General features: G+C 35.7%; 1 long non-coding RNA gene across 1 annotated transcript; it reads right to left on the bottom strand.

The window, feature by feature from the left end:
* Nucleotides 1–778: 778 nt before the first annotated feature.
* LOC125964985 (uncharacterized) lies at nucleotides 779–16,753 on the bottom strand. The gene is made up of 4 exons (XR_007478382.1): nucleotides 16,648–16,753; nucleotides 12,538–12,690; nucleotides 10,462–10,542; nucleotides 779–867 (listed from the first exon to the last, which is right to left on the bottom strand). It is a non-coding gene; the product is annotated as an uncharacterized LOC125964985 (long non-coding RNA).
* Between the last annotated feature and the right edge of the window lie 2,198 nt (nucleotides 16,754–18,951).

Genomic DNA, 18,951 nt, shown 5'->3' with positions numbered 1-18,951 from the left:
CTTGTTTAACATAAAAGCCACTTCAACTATTAATTAATTATGATTACAGAAAATCCCCATTGTGACAGAATATCATTTAACTTCTAAAAACTAGAAGCAGTGACAGCACACATTTTTATAAAACTCTACCATGTAATAATTTTGTGTAAAGAAAGATTGTCCAAACTGATCTTTGAAAGGAGCTTAAATTACCAATCAAATATACATAACCCATTTCATTTGTTAAGGTCTTGATTTTCTAAATTATTTTGGCTTTGTTTTAACAAATACGCTTGGCCATAATGAAAATAAACCTGCTGAAGTCTCCGAGGCCTGAGACAAGCTATAACACATTTCTGCACCACGGGGTGGGCTCCTGGGATGCCTACTGAGAAAATGCCTGCCCACTGAGCATGCCCAGACTATTAAAATGAATTGACATGTTAATGCTGACAGGAAAAGAGCACAAGAGAGCTTGCTAAATTACTGCTCAGTCAGGCACTAGGAATTCCTGAGTGGCTAACTCCTGAGCAAAACCCACAGCAAGCACAACAACATCAACAAAACTTTATTGTCAAATGCACCAAAACAAACAAACACTAACAGGGCTGTCACGTTAGTAATCCACCTGCCCATAAATCATATGGATTTTAATCATACCTGCCACCTTAGCCGCTTATCCCCAGAGAAATTGTTTTCTTTTTGCTCCCTCCTTCACTCGCTTTCAATTATCTGGAAGCTGGTTCACGTGTTTATTTATTTATCTAAAGTTCACATACAGTATGCATGCACAAATTTTCTCCAGGGGTTTGGACCAGGCAGATCATAGGAGGATGCAGTGGAGCGTAGCAGCTAACAGCTCAGATGAATGTACTCAGTCTCAAAAACCTGCTTTGGACCATGATGACAAGGAAAGGGGAGGACAGAAAGTAATTAGTGTGTGTACAATGATTGATTATGGCTTAATATTCAGGCATTTCACCTTTAGACCACTATAGGTAGACCTAAAGAATGATGAAACAGGAAGTCCTCGTGGTTTTTGAGAAGCAAGGAAGAAAAATCTGCTTTTCCACATTTAAGTCATTTGCTTTCGCTTCTGCAGAGGTGGAATAAAGTTTATTCACTTTTAAACACATATGTTTGATCAGTCTATTCACTGCATCTAAGAATTGTTTAAAATCTCAAATATTAAGATGAGCATAAGAAGTGACTTCTAGCCTTGGGCAGGCAGACAGGAGATGAAAGGAAGCTGCACATTTCAGATGAAATTATTAGTTTTAATAGTCTCACCATTGTGTTGTCTTACTCCCAGGAACAACTTCAGAAAATAATACCAATTTGGCTATTCAAGGAATAAGTAGTGAACTGCTCATGACCCTTTCTCAGCTCAGGAGGTGAAAGGGGAGAACAGATGCATTGTGGAGTTCATATCCTTTAGACATAAAAATCATTTTCATGAGACCACATTGGCCCCAAAATAGATATGTTAGATATGGCAAATTCAGGAGAAAGAAAACTTTCACTTTATCTGTCTAATTCAAGCGTTTTTGATACTGTGGTGTGTGTGACTGTGTATGTGTGTAAGTCATGATGGCTTTTTATGCACATTCTGATCTATACTTGCCAAACTGTGTATTAGCTCCATCTCTAGATAGAATCTGTTTAGAACACCCATAGAAATTAAAAGGAGCACATGGAGTTTGACATTTTGCAAAATGAAAGAATAATGGATGTATTATATTGTGTGTTTTTTCCTTTTAGTAAAAATGTCTGACCCTTGGGAAGCTTGGCTAGAAGTTTAGAAGTCTGAATCATTTTTCTTCCTTTTTATGCTCAAAATATATAAGAATTTAATTTCTTCAGCTTCATATTTTCCTTGATATTTCAGTAAATTTGAGATATCCTTCTTGTTCATAAATCATGAACTAAGTAATTGAAGTTTACCCTAAAATAATTTGGTGTCTTTTGACTTTGCATCTTATATCCAAATGCCCAGATAAAAAATCTCCCTGCTCTATTAACTTCTATGTCTGTCTTCTTATAACTGTGACCAAGGACATGCCACAGAACATAAGAGATATTTGACCTTTAACCTCAAGTTTGAAAGAATAAATAATCCATCTCATATCGGATGTAAAATTCTAGTCTTCCAAAATGCCAGATGATTTATATAAAATAGACACAGGTAAATATTTTTGGGTAGAAGCTAAATCATCAAGTTACATTTCATATTTTACCATTATATGTTCATATTTTACAGATTGTGATCACGGTTTTTTGTTTTCTATGATCTTCCCTAAAAATTATATTCACTAATCTATTCAACAGTTACTTATTGAGCACCTGGTATGTGTCAGGTAGTTGCCAGATCACAGTGTCTTAGGTAAAATACTCCTTGTTTGACAAATTTAATTTAGACAGATCAATCTATATCTATTTATCTATCTATATATCTATCCATCTCATTTCAAAAATATCAACTTTAAAGTCCAAAATTAAACTGAACGTGGTTTAGATGAATTAAGGTAACAAAAATCCATCAATAACTTTTCATGCACCAATAAAAAAATGGCCAAAAAGATTTTGATTACCCAAGTCTGTATTGCTCTATCTGCATCACATGGGTGAGAAGAGAAGGGAGCCCAGGGCAGAACATAGAGCATCACAGAATTGCAGGAAATTCCCAGAAAGGCTCAGAAGGAAGAGTCAGAGAGATTGAAGGAGCTGGGGAGAATGTGAAATGGGAAGAAAATATTTCAAGAAAGAGAATCCAATGCTGTCAAAATGTCAAACAACATAAGGACTGAAAAGGGTTTTCTGGTTTAGTAAGAAGATGTCGTTGATCTGCAGGGGTGGTGGAGTGAAAGCCAGATTGTGGTGGCTTTAGAAACAAATAGAATGAAGTGAAGAAACAACTAGTACAGAAAATTATTTTAAAGAGCTTTTCATTGAGAAGGAGGACAGAGAGATGAGACCATAGCTAGAGCAGGGATGACTTCAGGGATTGCACACTGCAGCTTTTTATACCATAGTCTGTGTCTGGCTCCCCCTGGAGTTGTGTGGTACACAGACAGTGCAGCCCTGTACAGTGGCACTGGTATTGTTTGTTTATTCTTCATTTTTAAAGTGGGAGAGTTTGGGGCATGCTGAGGTGTTCAGGAAAGTGGCTAATAGTGAAGAACAGGTTAGAGATATTAGGGAAAAAGAGAGAGATTCAAAACAAGTGCAATGGGGGAATTGGCCACAGAGGCAGAATGGGGTATATGTCTTTTTATTTAGACAAATGCGAACTCAGGTCAGTTTGTGTCACTTGCAGTTCTGCCATGGATGTACATACAACCAGCCTACATAAACCAGCCCTCCAGCACCCTCACCAAGTCATTTATAAATTTGATATTCGTAAATTTTATCTTTTGACACCATTAACATTTGACAGTTTTTTACTTGAATTAGAAGAAATTCTGTTTTCTCACTGTTGTAACTCTAGCTCCTAGAGTACTGCCTATAGGAGGTGTTCAATTAATATTTATGGATTTTATAATCATTTTTGTAATATGGGTATTTTTAAAATTGTTATTTTCTTGAAGAAAATACTATTGCTTGTCTAAAAAACAGACAATTCACCTTTTTCCCCATATTGGCAGATGCCAATTTTGTTCGAGTTTGCCCACCATCTCTTCCCCAGCAACTCAGGAGAACCATGATTGTTCTTAGCAGGTTGTGGTTGTCCTATCAGTCTGCTTGCCAGGGAATTGTTGTGAGGTGGGCATGTGACCCAGGACTGGCCAAGGAGATATGTGGAGAGATGATTTTATGGGATTCTGGAAAGTATCTCCTTGCTGATGAAAATAAACTTAGGGAAGAAATAGTTCCTTATCTTCTGCTCTACATCATTTTATCTCATTTTATACCTGGAACCAGGGTACCCATCTTATAAGCATTAAAAAAAGCCAACTTGCTGATATTACTAGAGAAGAAAGATTTAGGTCATTGAAAAAGATGACCCTGACTTTTGAAAATCATTCAGTTGTGTTCCACTACCACCCCACTAAATGCCAGGGCATGATAGAAATGACAGCCATAATCCCTAATTTCAAAAGTTTATAATGTCCTGGTCTTGAAGACAACATGTCCACATACAAGTGAGAGGACACAAAAAAGATTAGCAAACAAGTGTTTCTTATCTGAAGGCTTGCCTGGGGATAATCCACTTACAAGATGATTCAGGCTGTTAACAGATTTTTAGCAAGATGATTCTTATATAATGTAATATAAACTTGGGAGGGATACCCCATCCTCACCTTGTGTATATTCTATGGTTAGAGGTAACATAGAGGTTCCTCCCACAATCTAGAGGAAGGGATTATAGGGAGGTTTGAAAGTTGGGCTCTCTAGGGTCATCTTAGCTTCTGTCTACCACAGTCCACCATCTGGCCATCAATGATTCATGTCCCTCTAACATTCAAAATAAAATCACCCCTTCCAAGTTCCCAAGAGTCTCATCTCTTTATAGCACAAGCTCAAAATTCAAAATCTCATTATGTAAATCAGGTCTAGGTAAGAATGATGTTTCTGGGTAGAATCTATTAAGAACAACTAGTTCTTGAGGCACTCTCTCCATCTGTAACCCTGTAACACTACAAATGCAAGCTATCTGCCTTTAACAAACTCAATATAAAATAATGGGACAGACAAAAATAACATTTATAGACATCCAAGTTCAAAAAGGGGGAAAATGGAAGATAAAAAGGAGTCACTGCTCTATGGAAATCCTGAAGTCCAGCCAGGCAAATGTTGGGAGTTTCTTGATTCAATTTCAAGGACAGAGAACAATCCTCTGTGGCTCTAGGCTCTATCTTCTGGCTCTTGGTTCAGCTTTTTGGTCACTCTTCCTCTTTCATGAAAGGTAGCATAGGTTTACAGCTGAGGAACTTTATCAGGACTTCCTGCCAGTAGAACCTGGGGGGTGAGACACCCTCCTTTCATATTGTACTCTCGGTCTTTTTTAATTCATCTGGTAGTGACTTCTACGTTGAAACCACTAACTCAAGTATTTTCTGGGTCTCCTGTGAATTTTAATGGGGTTCATGTCATAAGACAAAATCCAGGCTCACAGATCTTTTGGGGATAATTCCTTCTCTACCTTGGTGTCCTGCTAAAATGGCTAAGGGACACCACAGTTAACTTAGTAGAATCTTTATGGTTTGATTGGGAGGATCTGTGAGGCACACTGTTGCTCTCTAGAAAGGCCCTTTTTTGTGATGGAATAGCCTAACCTTTTAATTTTCTGAGGTTTAATGAAAAGGTTATAGAATCACATCCTCGACTTTTTCTCCAGAGCAATCTTTCCTGGCAGTAAATCTCTTGATAATTTTTTTAATAGTTCTTCCCTCAATTTGCCTCTCTCTTCTCACATTTTACTACAATCAGTAAAAATCAACAAGGCAGCACCTTCACCACTTTGCTTGAAAATCAGCTATATGAACAAATTCATTATTTACAGGTTCTGCTTTCCACATATCTCTAGGAGACAATTTTGCTTATGCTGTCTTCCACTATATAACAAGGATCCCTCTTTCTCCAGCTTTCAATAAAATGCTCCCACCTTCACTGTGAGCCTTCATTGACAGTGTCTTTAATGATGTTGGCCAGACACCTGCCAATGAGCTGTTCTAGGCTATTTAGGCATTTCCTATCATGCTTATCAAAATTTCTCTCATCTCAACCCACAGCCTGGTTCCAAAGCCACTCACGGATTTTTAGGTGTTAGTTTTCTATACCATCTAACAAATTACAAACTTAGTGGCCTAAAACAAGATGTATTTATTACCTCACAGTTTCTGTGGGTCAGGAGCTGGGGAATGTCTTGGCTGAGTTTTCAGCAAGGCCACAGTCAAGGTGTTGGCAAGGGTTATGATTTTCCTTTGAAGGCCTGACTGGGGAAGGATTCAATTCCACGTTCATGCAGGTGGATAGCAGAATTTATCTTTACTGGCTATAACACTGAGGGAGGTAACTTCTTGCTGGATATTGGCTGGAGACCTTTCTCAGCTCTTTGTTGTGCAAACCTCCTAACACGGCCACTTACTAGTTCCAAGTCCAAAAGAAAGAAAGACTCTAAAGCAAGTCTTCTAGCAAGACAGGCAGGTTATTGTAAAATGTTGTGTAATCATGGAGCAACTCCCATCACCTTTGGCATATTCCACTATTTGGAATCAAGGAAAAATTCTCACCCACTCTCAAAGGAGGAGATTATAACAAAGGTATAAACAGAAGAAGGTGTCAGAGGCTGAATTGTGTTCCCCCCAAATTCATTTGTTGAAGTGTGACTCCTCAGAATGTGACTGCATTTAAAGACAGGGTCTTTAAAGATGAATGGATAAACAAGATGTGGTACAATGGAATACTACTCAGCCATAAAAAAAGAACAAAATAATGCCATTTGCAGCAACATGGATGGAACAAGAGAGTATCATACTAAGTGAAGTAAGTCAGAAAGAGAAAGACAAATACCACATGATATCACTTATATGTGGAATCTTAAATATGACACAAATGAACTTTTATGAAGCAGAAACAGACTCACAGACACAGAGAACAGACTTGTGGTTGACAAGGGGGAGGGAGGTGGCGGAGGGATGGAGTGGGAGTTTGAGATCAGCAGATGCAAACTATTATATATAGAATGGATAAACAACAAGGTCCTACTGTATAGCACAGGGAACTATATTCAATATTTTATGATAAACCATAATGGAAAAGAATATGAAAAAAAGAATGTGTACATGTATAACTGAATCATTTTGCTGTAAAGCAGAAATTAACACAACATTGTAAATCAACTATATTTCAATAAAAATTTAAAAAATAATAAAGATAGGGTCTTTAAAGAGGTAATTAAGTTAAAATGAGGTTATTAGGGTGGGCTCTAATTCAGCAAGACTGGTGTCCTTACAAGAAAAGGAGAGTAGGAGACAGACATGTACAGAGGAAAGACCAAGTGAAATTGCGAGGAGAAGATGGCCACCTACAAGTGAAGGAGAGAAATCTCAGAAAAAATCAACCCTACTGACAACTTGGTCTCAGACTTCTAACCCCCAGAAAATAAATTTCTATTGTTAAGCCACCCAGTCTGTGGTATTTTTTTATGGCAAACTAACTCAGCCGGGTCATTGGGGGTCACTTTAGGGTCTATTCTCCACAATTGGAGAAGTTATTGGAGTTTTCAAGACATGGTCCTAAGGAAAATGTGGTGTTCTTCTAAGACGCCTTTGAGTCCTCTCAGGAGGTAGGGGTAAGAGAGACAAACATATGAGGATCTAGGGCTCTCAGTTCCACCTCAGTGAGTGAATTCGACTTTAATCTGTTCTGAATATGAGAATTCCACCTAGTGAGAACTTTTCAAATTCAAAGACCCCATGTAGTCTTATTTGATGTGTCCTATTCCGGGAATATAGTCTTCCTATAGAAATTTTACTGATTGTTAAAACAGCATTGGACTAGTGTTTAAGAGAACTAAACGCTAATGTCCACTCTGATACAAGACAGTCGGGGAACTTTGAACAAGTCTCCTAAGCTCTCTACATCTTTTGTTTCTTCAACATAAAATTAGGAGTTTGGACAAAATTATTATAGATTCCTTTCCATCTCTCAGTAACATAAATTACAGAAGTTTCTATATTTTTCTGTTAATCACTTTGTTTCTATCTCTCAGTAACATAAATTACAGAAGTTTGTATATTTTGTTGTTAATCACTCTGTTTCCATTTCTACACTTACGGGGAGAGATAAGATAATTCTATATTATACAAAGTTTGTTTTGCTTGATCAATAATAAAGATTTCTGATAATTAAAAGCAAAACATATATTTGTACTGAAAAAGAACTTGACAATATTTCTCCTGCATTAGAAAGATGTATGGGTTATATTTTGAATATTGACTGCAGTTTTTATTCTCAATTATATGTCTTTGAGAAAGGAAATGAAATTAGACATAATAGATTGGGTATTTTCATAAATTCTGTCAGTGCAAAAAAGCCTCTGCAGCCAATTTTAAGAGAAAATATTTTTGTATCTTAAACCACAAATAACAGCTTTTACCTTTGTGTTTTCAGAGATGAATTTATATAGCTGAGATGTCTCTTTGGTGTCTGTGTAAAACAAGTGACAAACTAGAAATAAACTTAATGTTCTTTTAATTCTCAGTTGTCACCTATCCTGGTTCTTCTGTCTTCAGTTCTCACAATGAAGGTCCCTGAACAGAACTCTAAGAATACTTAAAAGGCCAAGTTTCTAAAGCTACACCAGGTAAGCAAGAGGTGCTACATTCAAATGAGCTCTCTGATGTAGAGGTGACAGGCAAGAACTAAATTGGCAGTATTTGCTGAATGATCCATACCCATAGGGGGCAGGATTCCACCTGGTTGGGCTCTTATATTGGAGTAAACTCAAGGACCAGCCTTCATGAAATGAAATGGGCTGTAAGGGAACAGCCAAAGTGACGGCAGATTTTGTGTTCAATGACCGTATGGTTTTCATTATCTTGTTCTCAACGAAGAATTCATCCAAAGAACAACCAAATGAAAGCAATGTGTAAACCATGTCAACCCATCCTTGGATGAACATGTCACATTTGTTCTATTATCTAGTGGTAAATGTGTAAAGGTGGGGAAAGGGGAGAGGAAGAAGTAGGAAAAATAAAAGGTAGTGCAAAAAGAAGGTATGGTAGGAGCAAGGGAAAAGAAATGTATCAGCCATTCAGCTGTTTCATTATGTAGCTTCCCACACTCACCAAAGATGTAATTCATCCTGCAGGTGCAAACATTGTTGGCTTTCTCATGGACTCTTGACGGATGGACCGGATGTACGTTTCCTTACCCCAGATGCTCTTTAAGAACACCGGCAATGAGATAGGGGATTGTATGCACCTGAATCAGCACATTCACTGAGTCTTATTTGTCTCCTTTCTTGTTTAAAGAACTAGTAGTGCTGTGCACAGAGCAAAAAAAACTAGGCAGAGGCTTTTTTCTTTAAATATAGAAAGATGCCCAATCTAAACACCTTTTGGAGTCACTTCTTTATAATTGCCCTGAGATAAACGACATTACTGCCCTGATTACTCATCACCAACAGTCACTTTAGTGGATAATTATCAGAATACATGGCAATATCGCATCCAGTAATAAAATTCATCCTTATGTTTTCTACAAGGTTTTCAAAAATTTCAGATGGATTTTTTCCCTGTAAGTTGAGAAAAACATAAAGATTTGAATAGATAATATATTAGAAATGGAAACGTTCATTCCCTCTGAATCAGTGTCGCCACCCTCCTTCATTAGCTCCCACCAACTTCGAGGATTCCAAAATTCCAAACACAACTGACTCTTTTCAGGCTGAAGTTCCATTGACTTTTGGCAAAAAGCAACTTCCTGGTTCAAAGAAAAAAGGCTTATAAAAAAGCTCACAAGGCTTCTTAGACATCAAATGGGTCTTACGAAACCACATTTTGATGAGCTAAGTGTAAATGAATCAGAAACACATGGATTAAATTTCCCTTGAAATACACATGGGTTTGAAAATCAAGGAAAAAGTGTTTAGCCAAATGTGTTTTGGGTTTCCTTGAACTGAAAACATTTGAAAAAAGTTGAGGCATTTGCTAAACCTTAATACACTGTTGTGTTTGCTAAACCCTCCTCCAAATCAATTAAATTTCCATGAGGCTTCCTTCATTCCCCTGTGGTTTGCCTTGTCAACTCTGTCTTGACACTTTATAGACCAAACTAAATTCCCATTGAAAAAAATAGACTGTTGTTCTAGATCTACTTAAATATGAAGTAACTATTAAAACTCAGCAAATCAAAGACATTAAGGGGTGGAAAAGCACCCGTTAGGTCATGTGTTCTATCCTGAGGGTTGGAGATCATGCACTCACGGCTCTCCAGTGCTTTATCCAGTGCAGTTTTAAATGTCTCGAGTGACAGGACTTCCACTACCTCCCTTGGGAGAATATTGTGCATTCTAATAGATTTTGCCATTAGGAACTGTGCCTAAGTGTATAGCAGAGGCACAGTGGGATGTCTGGTGGGAAAAATGGTATTATGGATAATTAACTCTTTCACTACTCCATATCAATCACCTGTAGCATGTCCAGCAACTTATTCTAGCATTTCAGGACTAAAGTATGTACTATGATATATGTGCACCTTACTAGTTTTCATTCAAAAAACAATATTTGGTTAATGGTATAAAATTAGGCCCATGGTAATGTAAGATAAAGTTCCACAATTAAAAGATCCATCACAATAAAACTATGGAATGTCATAAATATATTCTTTTGACTGACAATGTTATTTTAACATCCCTGGAAAATATGTAACTTGAAGTCTTAAGAATTTTTTTCTTTTTGATCATAAAATGATGTCCAAATGGCACCAACCAGAACCTAAACACATATATTATCTGTATATACATAATATACATACCCAAACTGACTTCCTTCTGCTAATATCTTTTCTTTAAACCTCTTCACAGAAAATTGAACTTATTTTTCATTTCTGCTCCTCCTAAGAAAGGCAATGCATTTGTGAGGACATATCTATCTGTCTTTCTAGATAGAAAGGAAAGCCTAGCTTTCAATATAGCTAACATGTTTTCAGAGGTCTTATGGCAGAGTTTACATTAATTTGCTCTAGTTCTCATTCCACTTACAAATGAGTTATAAGTCACATGATGACTTACATGGCCTGTCATACTGCTACTATGCTGACCTTTTCAAAATTCTGCATTGTGAACAGCTGACAGCCATACCTCTTCCATGCCAGTTACTGCAACCTATAAAACTTAACCAATGAAGTGGCGAGAAGAATCAGGTAAGGGGAATGGGAAACTGCATGATATTCTCAACTTCCCTTTTTAATCTCTCAGACATGGGGTGGCTTTTCATGTTTCACACGGTCTTTTTTTTTTCTTTTAAAATGAGCATTTTCCTCTCCCTCTACCCTGTCCCTCATATTATCTTGCCCCTTTTTATGCATTTCTGTGTCAGTCATACTAAGTGAGTCTCCTGTTAAGATATGGAGTTGAGACTTTTATGTCTACATGGCTCTCTCTCTTTTTTTTTTTTCTTTACTATCTGAGGATGTAGGTAGTAGGGAGTAGGGATTGAGTTGAATAAATATTTTTCAAAACTCCATATCCATTTGATTATTATCATACTTTATCACTTTAAACTGTCTTTCTTCAAGATATTTTAAATAATATTTAAAGCTGAGGGCTTACTTTTTGATTACTGCATTTGGCACCTACTAATACTTATCATTAGCAAATGAGCTGGGTCATTTTCCCCCCTCACTTATACCAAAATGTGAAGTGTCTCCACCCAGACTGTTTATATTACTGCTGCAGCTTTGGTCACCATGGTCTTTTCCTGCAACAAGTCTAGCTTTCCTTTTTAAAGTTTTTTCTTTAATCTTTCCTTATAAGCCAATCCTGTGGCTCATTAATAAGTATGTTACGTTTCTCTGAACTTCTTCTAATGGTTTTCCTTTCTCTCTTGCTTAAGGGAATTGCCATTAATATTTAACAATTTTGAATTTCTGTTTTTAAAAGGGGATGTTAGAGTTTTTAGTATTTAGGCTGATTTAAATTCAAAACAAGTTTTTCATGGGAAAGATTGAAAAACACATATACAATCACCATATGATAGCAATCAAGACCAAAAAGGGGGAGAACTGCTGTTTTCTTTTTTCTTTAAAAAGTATTTGATATTGAAATGATTACAAACAAAGAGTAAGAACAATATTCTGAGTCATGTTACTAAGCTCCGTATTCTAATCTGAATTTAAATTCCTGAGTAAAGGGGTAATTATGTTACTATCTAGAAATGCTTTAAATTATGTCTCATGTTCAAAAAGACTGAGAAATAAAAGGCTCAGTTCTTCATGTAGAGTTAACATTCTAGATTATGGTAAGCATATGATGCATGCTGCCATATTATGGCCACTAGTTTGTTTCTTTTCATTATAGGCAAAAGTAAAAACAGATTCACTAATGCATCCAATGCAATACCTTCAGCTTACATAAAGGTAGTGAAGTCTAAAAATCTATCAGAAGGAGCTGATGGTGAGGCTGTGCTCAACTAAATTCAAATATACATATTTACTTTCTACTTGTTATATAATGGCTACCTTTACATAAAAGTCACAGTGCACTTCATCTTAATAAGAACGTCAGTTTAGTCATTGTCGGAGAGGGAATTCAAATTCAAGATTTGTTTCTTTAAAAGTGCTTTTACCATATCTTACAAATACATGTTATTTCAGAAAGAGATATTAATAAATCTTTGAAAGTCAACATTTTCTATGCTATGATCATTCCATAGACATTGGGAAAGAGAGAAAATATTTATAAAGCATTTAGTGATGAGTAATTCACAAGGAAATAATTATAAATACAAGTCAAACAAATTGGCAATTGTTTGCATTTCAAATTAGACATCACATGGAATGAAGTATTGCTCTGTTTTGCTTCATGAGTGTCTTAGGGAAAGCTATTCCTACCTACATTTGTGAGGCTCATTTGGAGGTCTAGCTGATAGAACACTAGTCGGGGAGTCTGCATTTCGTAAGTCTCTCCTGGCTCTATCAGACCTCGCTGTGTGGCCTGGTAGAATTTACTCTGAATTTTTGGTATTTGTTTCCTCATCAGTGCAGCTGGGAATAAAAATAATTTTTTTACATGGTAAAGATATCAATGATCAAGCATGCTAACAATTTATTGGAACCAGACCATGTTTTTCACAATAAACATGTTTTCCCTGAAGTAACTGATATTCCTAATAGACTCAATTCCATCTAGACTTTTTAGATAATCACGCATGTCTACTTAAGAGATGAGGAAATTCACTTAAAGAGATGACAGGACTGACCCAGGGCCATATGGGTATCAGAAAAACTACCTAATGCCTTGTTTATAGAAATATTCAACAAATACTACTTAATATGATTCTATGATGTTCAAGCAGATTAGCCACCAACAGACTTTCATTGTTTATTAACTCCTTAAATGCTGTCAGTATATGTGCTTGTCCTTATCCTATAGGTAGCATCAAAAGGCAGAAAAGGTAAAGATATTAAGTCTCCTCTCAGTAGGCATGCTTAAAAAGCACAATATAAGCAGACTTAATTGTATCCTCTGCTAATGGAATGATGAACAGTGAGTGGCTGCGGAGGGAGCTAGGTTAGTATGGGCAAACAAAATCATTCCAGCCCTAAATTAATTTGAAATTTGGTGTTTTCTCGTGCACAAGCAACCCAGTATTAAAATGTAAGTTGTATAAAAATACGTACATGACTAATGGAATTTGTGATCGTGCTTTACTTTGATCCTTGTATAGTTCAGTTGTTCCACGCACAGACAGTAATAGCATTGACTCTTTTGTGGGGGGGGATCATATACCCAGATTTGCTTGGAGTGTCCAAAGACACATTTGTTGTCCCTGCTTCCTGTTAGCATTGTCCTAGATTTTTTAATTTGCAAGCAATGCAATATTATTCATAGTTGCATTCAAACACATGGAGATGGTTTGTTAGAACTCCACCTTTCAGTTATTCAGCCACTGAATATATATAATAATTATTATATATCATATATGTATATATTTCCTTAAAAATCTGTGGCTTTTTGCCTTTTGCAATAAATAAAAATTATTTTAAAAAATATTCTTAATGAAAAGTTAATTATTGACTTTTTATATGCCAAGAATGAGGGTGAAATTTTAACTTGCACAAAATGCTTGTTGATAGTTATTATTCACTACAGGGATTGGGATTATATCAATAAACACATGAAAAAATAAGATGCAACTCTTTTGGAAAAGCATCAGCATCTACTTCAAAATTTAGTAGTTTATAGATGTCTTGCCAAAGATGATATTTTAACAAATGTAGTTAAAGAAGGTAGGTTTTTATATTAGTCTTAAAACTAGGCTTTTCATTTAGATCAAATAAATGTTCTTCATTAATTTTGCTCATGCTTAAGTCCAAAGTTCCTTGTGCACATAAAAAAAGTAAAGTGAGGAACTTCCCTGGTGGTCCAGTGCATAGGACTCCATGCTCCCAATGCAGGGGGCCTGGGTTCAATCCCTGGTCAGGGAATTAGATCCCACATGCATGCCACAGCTAAGAGTTTGCATGCACAACTAGGAAGTCTGCATGCTGCAACTAAAGATCCCGCATGCCGCAACTAAGACCCAGCACAGCCAAAATTAATCGATCAATAAATAAATATTTTTAAAAAAGTAAAGTGATAGCTGTTTATGTACTGGCTCTAATAGAAGAACTTTGCAAAAGGTTAAATTGTGTTAATTTTATATCCTTGTTATCAGATGTTTCATATCAACATACTAATTCCAACAGCAGTTCAGTATTTTGATCCCATTTATAAAATCAAAGTAAAGATTAGGGTAATTCATTTTGCTGAAATGAAACATTTGACAAATTGTAAATTTAGTTTAAAAAGTTTTAAAATAAATAAATAAAATTACTTGGTTTTGTAATGATAACGTAAGTATAAATATTGGTGAAAAAAAGTCATGTTAAAAATATTCTTGCCAAATTAGGAAGCTTATGGAACAGAAACATTCTTAGAGTTGGCTGTCAAATTAGGAAGCTTATGGAACACAAACATTCTTAGAGTTGGCTGTGGTGAACACATACTTTACCCTTTTGTTTACAAACAAACTGTGAAAAACTCCAATTAAAATAGAAGTAAGTATGGTCAGGATTTACAGGTGTTTTGTTTTTAATTTCTGCAAAGTAGGACTGGCTAAAATATAGAATTTTTGTGATGCAGTTAATGATGAATAATTTTAAAAGTAATATGGTAGTTCATGCTTTCTCTTTTCATTGTCAATAAACAGATTTTAGAAATGTTTTATCCTTTGAAGAACTGCTTTATAAGTAAACCAAAGTATTCTAAAAAAGGTATTAAAACCCTTTTATATTTTTGTATCACTGTGTTAAAAATCAGAACAGATATAGAAAATCAATTCTAAAATTTGTATGGAGCCAAAAAAGACCCCTAATAGCTAAAGCAATCTTAAAGAAGAATAAAGGTGAAGGTGTCACAATTTCTGATTTAAAACTATATTATAGGGCTTCCCTGGTGGCGCAGTGGTTGAGAGTCCGCCTGCCGATGCAGGGGACACGGGTTCGTGCCCCGGTCCGGGAAGATCCCACATGCCGCGGAGCGGCTGGGCCCGTGAGCCATGGCCGCTGAGCCTGCGCGTCCAGAGCCTGTGCTCCGCAACGGGAGAGGCCACAACAGTGAGAGGCCCGCGTATCGCAAAAAAAAAAAAAAAACAAAAAAACTATATTATAAAGCTTCAGTAATCAAAACACTCTGGTACTGGCATAAAAACATACATATAGATCAATGTAACAGAATAGAGAAACCCAAAATAAAGCCACAATATACTGTCAATTAATTTAAGATAAAGGAGCCAAGAATATAAAATGTGAAAAAAATATACAGTGTGGAAAATATAGTCTCTTCAAAAAATGATGTTGGGAAAACTGGACAGCCACATGCAAGAAGAATGAAACTGGATCCCATTTTATGCCATAAGCAAAAATCAACTCAAAATGAATGAAAAACTTGAACAGAAGACCTGAAACAGTAAAACTACTAGAAGAAAATGTCAAGTAAGCTGTGTGACATTGGTCTTGGCAATGAGTTTTTGGATTTTTTACCAAAGTAAAGGCAATAAAAGCAAAAATAAACCAGTGGGACCATATCAAACTAAATAGTTCTGCACAGCAAAGGTAACCATTAACAAAATGTAAAGGCTACTTACCCCATGGGATAAAACATTTATAAGTCATATTTATGATAAGAGGTTAATACACAAAATATATAAAGAACTCATACACTCAATAGCAATAAAACAAACAATCCCATTAAAAATGAGCAGAAGATCTAAATAAATATTTTTCCAAAGAAAACATAAAATGCTCAACAAGTACGTGAAAAGGTGATCATCACTAATGATTTCGGGAATGCAGATCAAAACCACAAGGAGATATTACCTCACACCTGTTAAAATGGCTATCATCGAAGACAAGAGATAAGTTTTGGGAAAGTGGAGGAAAGAGAACATTTGTGCCCTGTTGGTGGAAATGTAAATTGGTGCAGCCACCTTGAAAAACAATAGGGAACTTTCCACAAACAGAAAGAAATTACAATTTATCCTTGTAATAACAATGCAAAAATTGAGAAATTTAAATGGTGAATACTCAAACAGCATGCACTATTTAATTTTTAAATCTGACGATTGTGCTGCAAAATATCTTAACTTGTGGGAAAAAAAATTTGGAGTTCCTAGTTTTAACTGAAAAAATGTATGCTGTATACTAAAATGGAAAAGAAAATTAGAAAGCCTACAGTTTTACAGGATTTAAATATGGCAAAACATTCAAAATAGTCAGGAATAGCTAATTTATTTGAAATGTATAGTCTTATAAAAAGAGTTGTTAGATATAGGTGAAAGGTAATGTGAACGAAACAAAAAGACAGTACCTGTAAAAATAATTAGACAGTACTATGTACATATTTTTACATTAAAAAAATTAGAATTGAATATATTTTCTTTTTAGAAATTTAGAACTTACCATGAGTTATCAGATACTTCAGTATATGTTAACACATCATTTTCTCATTTAAATTTATTATGGTCCACGGAGAAGAGTAAATTGAAGGCATTAACTATTTCAAATTGATTAACCTGAAAAAAAAGAAACTTGGAAGAATATTACAGGTAATTTTATGAAGAAGTTAAAAATAGAAAGCCTTTGTGATGATATTCACAGAACTTTGAAATTTATTTAAAAACACTGAATTATACACTTAAAATAAATGGATTTTTATGGCATGTAAATACCTCAATAAAGCTGTTAAAAATGTTTCTAAAAAACCACATTGAAAAACAAAGTATGTTCTAGGGAACAAAACCAGTAACACAATAATGAAAACAAACTAAGAAAACTGATTGTGTTCATGAAAATGTACCAAAAATATTTTTTCTACTTATGTTCCTTCATAATATCCAATAAATAAGTACTTTTGTTTTAATTTATATAAATAAATTATTTCATCTTTAAGAAAAAGGTTTATTTTTGAAAATTATTTTTGGTTTACAATAAAACTGTGGTTTCTTTGACCAATAAATAAACATTTCAAAATAATGTATAAACTTTAATGCTTTTAGCACCCCCTTTCACTCTTAAAAATGTCCTTTTGGGGATAATACAGTACACACTCACACTCCTTCTGTGACACCACATGCTGAGTGCTACGATTTTCACAAATTGTAATTCTTTTAACCCTCATCACAACTTTATGAAGCAGGTTCTGAGGGGACAATTGGGCCTAGAGAAGTGAAGTCACTGTCCCAGGTTGCACAGGTAACTAGTGGCACCAGGAGCCATGCCCAGGCAGTTTGGCTCTAAAGCTGTGACTTGTGTTGGTAACCACTGAACAAACATTCTTTTGAGTTCTTTGCTCCAGAGGCCATGCCTGTGACCTATATTTCTGTACTCAGATCACCAGGCCCTGCCTTTCTCTTCTGGTGGATAGTTTTGCTCTCAGGGATTTGTTTTCAAATTATTTCTGCATTGCTGTTTTGGTTTATTGTGCCCCAGAAAGCCTCATAATTACAGCCACATTACTCTTCTGTCCCTGCTCCCTGCCTCCATATAAACATTTGGAGAAAATTAAGAGCTAGTGAAATGAAGTAAGTGCTTGTAGGAATAGCAACCTGCACTATTTCAGTTGCTACTGAGATCTGTGTAATACACATGTAATAACATAGTATATGCAGTTCCGACTTAGACATCTCTACTTTAAAATTACATCTCTTATCATAACTTCATTACTCCAAGTCTGTCATAATGATGTGAAATATCATAAAGATGATATCTAAACAGGAAGCACTTTTTAAAAACATCTTTATTGGACTATAATTGCTTTACAATGTTGTGTTAGTTTCTGCTGTATAACAAAGTGAATCAACTATATGTGTACATATATCCCCATATCCCTTCCCTCTTGTGTCTCCTTCCCACCCTCCCTATCCCACCCCTCTAGGTGGTCACAAAGCACCAAGCTGATCTCCTTTAAACAGGAAGCACTTTTAAACGTGCATGCAGTTCTTCTTCTTGATCAGCAGAACATTACTTTGCCTTCCTATACTAAGTAGACAGGAAAACAGAGTAGGATTTATCCCCTAGTTCGGGCGAAGGAATAGAGGGTAGGCAGGACTACGAGTTTCAGCATCCATCTTTACCCCTTCTAAGCTCATCAGCATAAATCTCCCTTCTGCCCTCCCTACCCAATATAGTCCCAAAGGTAATCTTGGCCAGGTGTATGCACCATCCTTTCTCAAAAAGGCAAATGGCTGTATTTTGTACTGTATTGGTTTTCTCCTGATAGAAATGTCCAGTCATCTTCCTCCTATAACTCGTCCTCGTATTCAAATTCTACTCCTCTCCAAAGATCTGGTTACAGGCCTACCTCCTCAATGGAACTATTTCAATACTCATAATTTAATTCTGTTGAATACTAATAATACTTATTGACTATATTACACAATATAGCATTGAATTTATATGCATGTACTATACATACATAGATATATACATCTATATATGCTGTTTTTATTCTTTTCTCCCCAGTAAATTGTAAATTTTCTGGAAAGGCATTGTGTCTTAGATCTGGCTACCTTTCTAACTATGCTCATTATTTGGTCGATAGACAATTGTATTCACTAGATTATAGGTTTTGTTTCTTTTGATTGGTTTTTAAGGCATTCAATTATAACAAAAATGGCTCAGCATTATGATATCCTTTATCCCTAGCTACTTGCCATGTAGAACGTAGAATAGGTTCTTCTTATATTCCAAATCACATTATAAGTT

This window comes from Orcinus orca, chromosome 7 (genome assembly GCF_937001465.1).
Source record: "Orcinus orca chromosome 7, mOrcOrc1.1, whole genome shotgun sequence".
NCBI lineage: Eukaryota > Metazoa > Chordata > Mammalia > Artiodactyla > Delphinidae > Orcinus > Orcinus orca.
The sequence above is the reverse complement of the archived record's forward strand: the minus strand, read 5'-3'. Positions and strand labels throughout refer to the sequence as shown.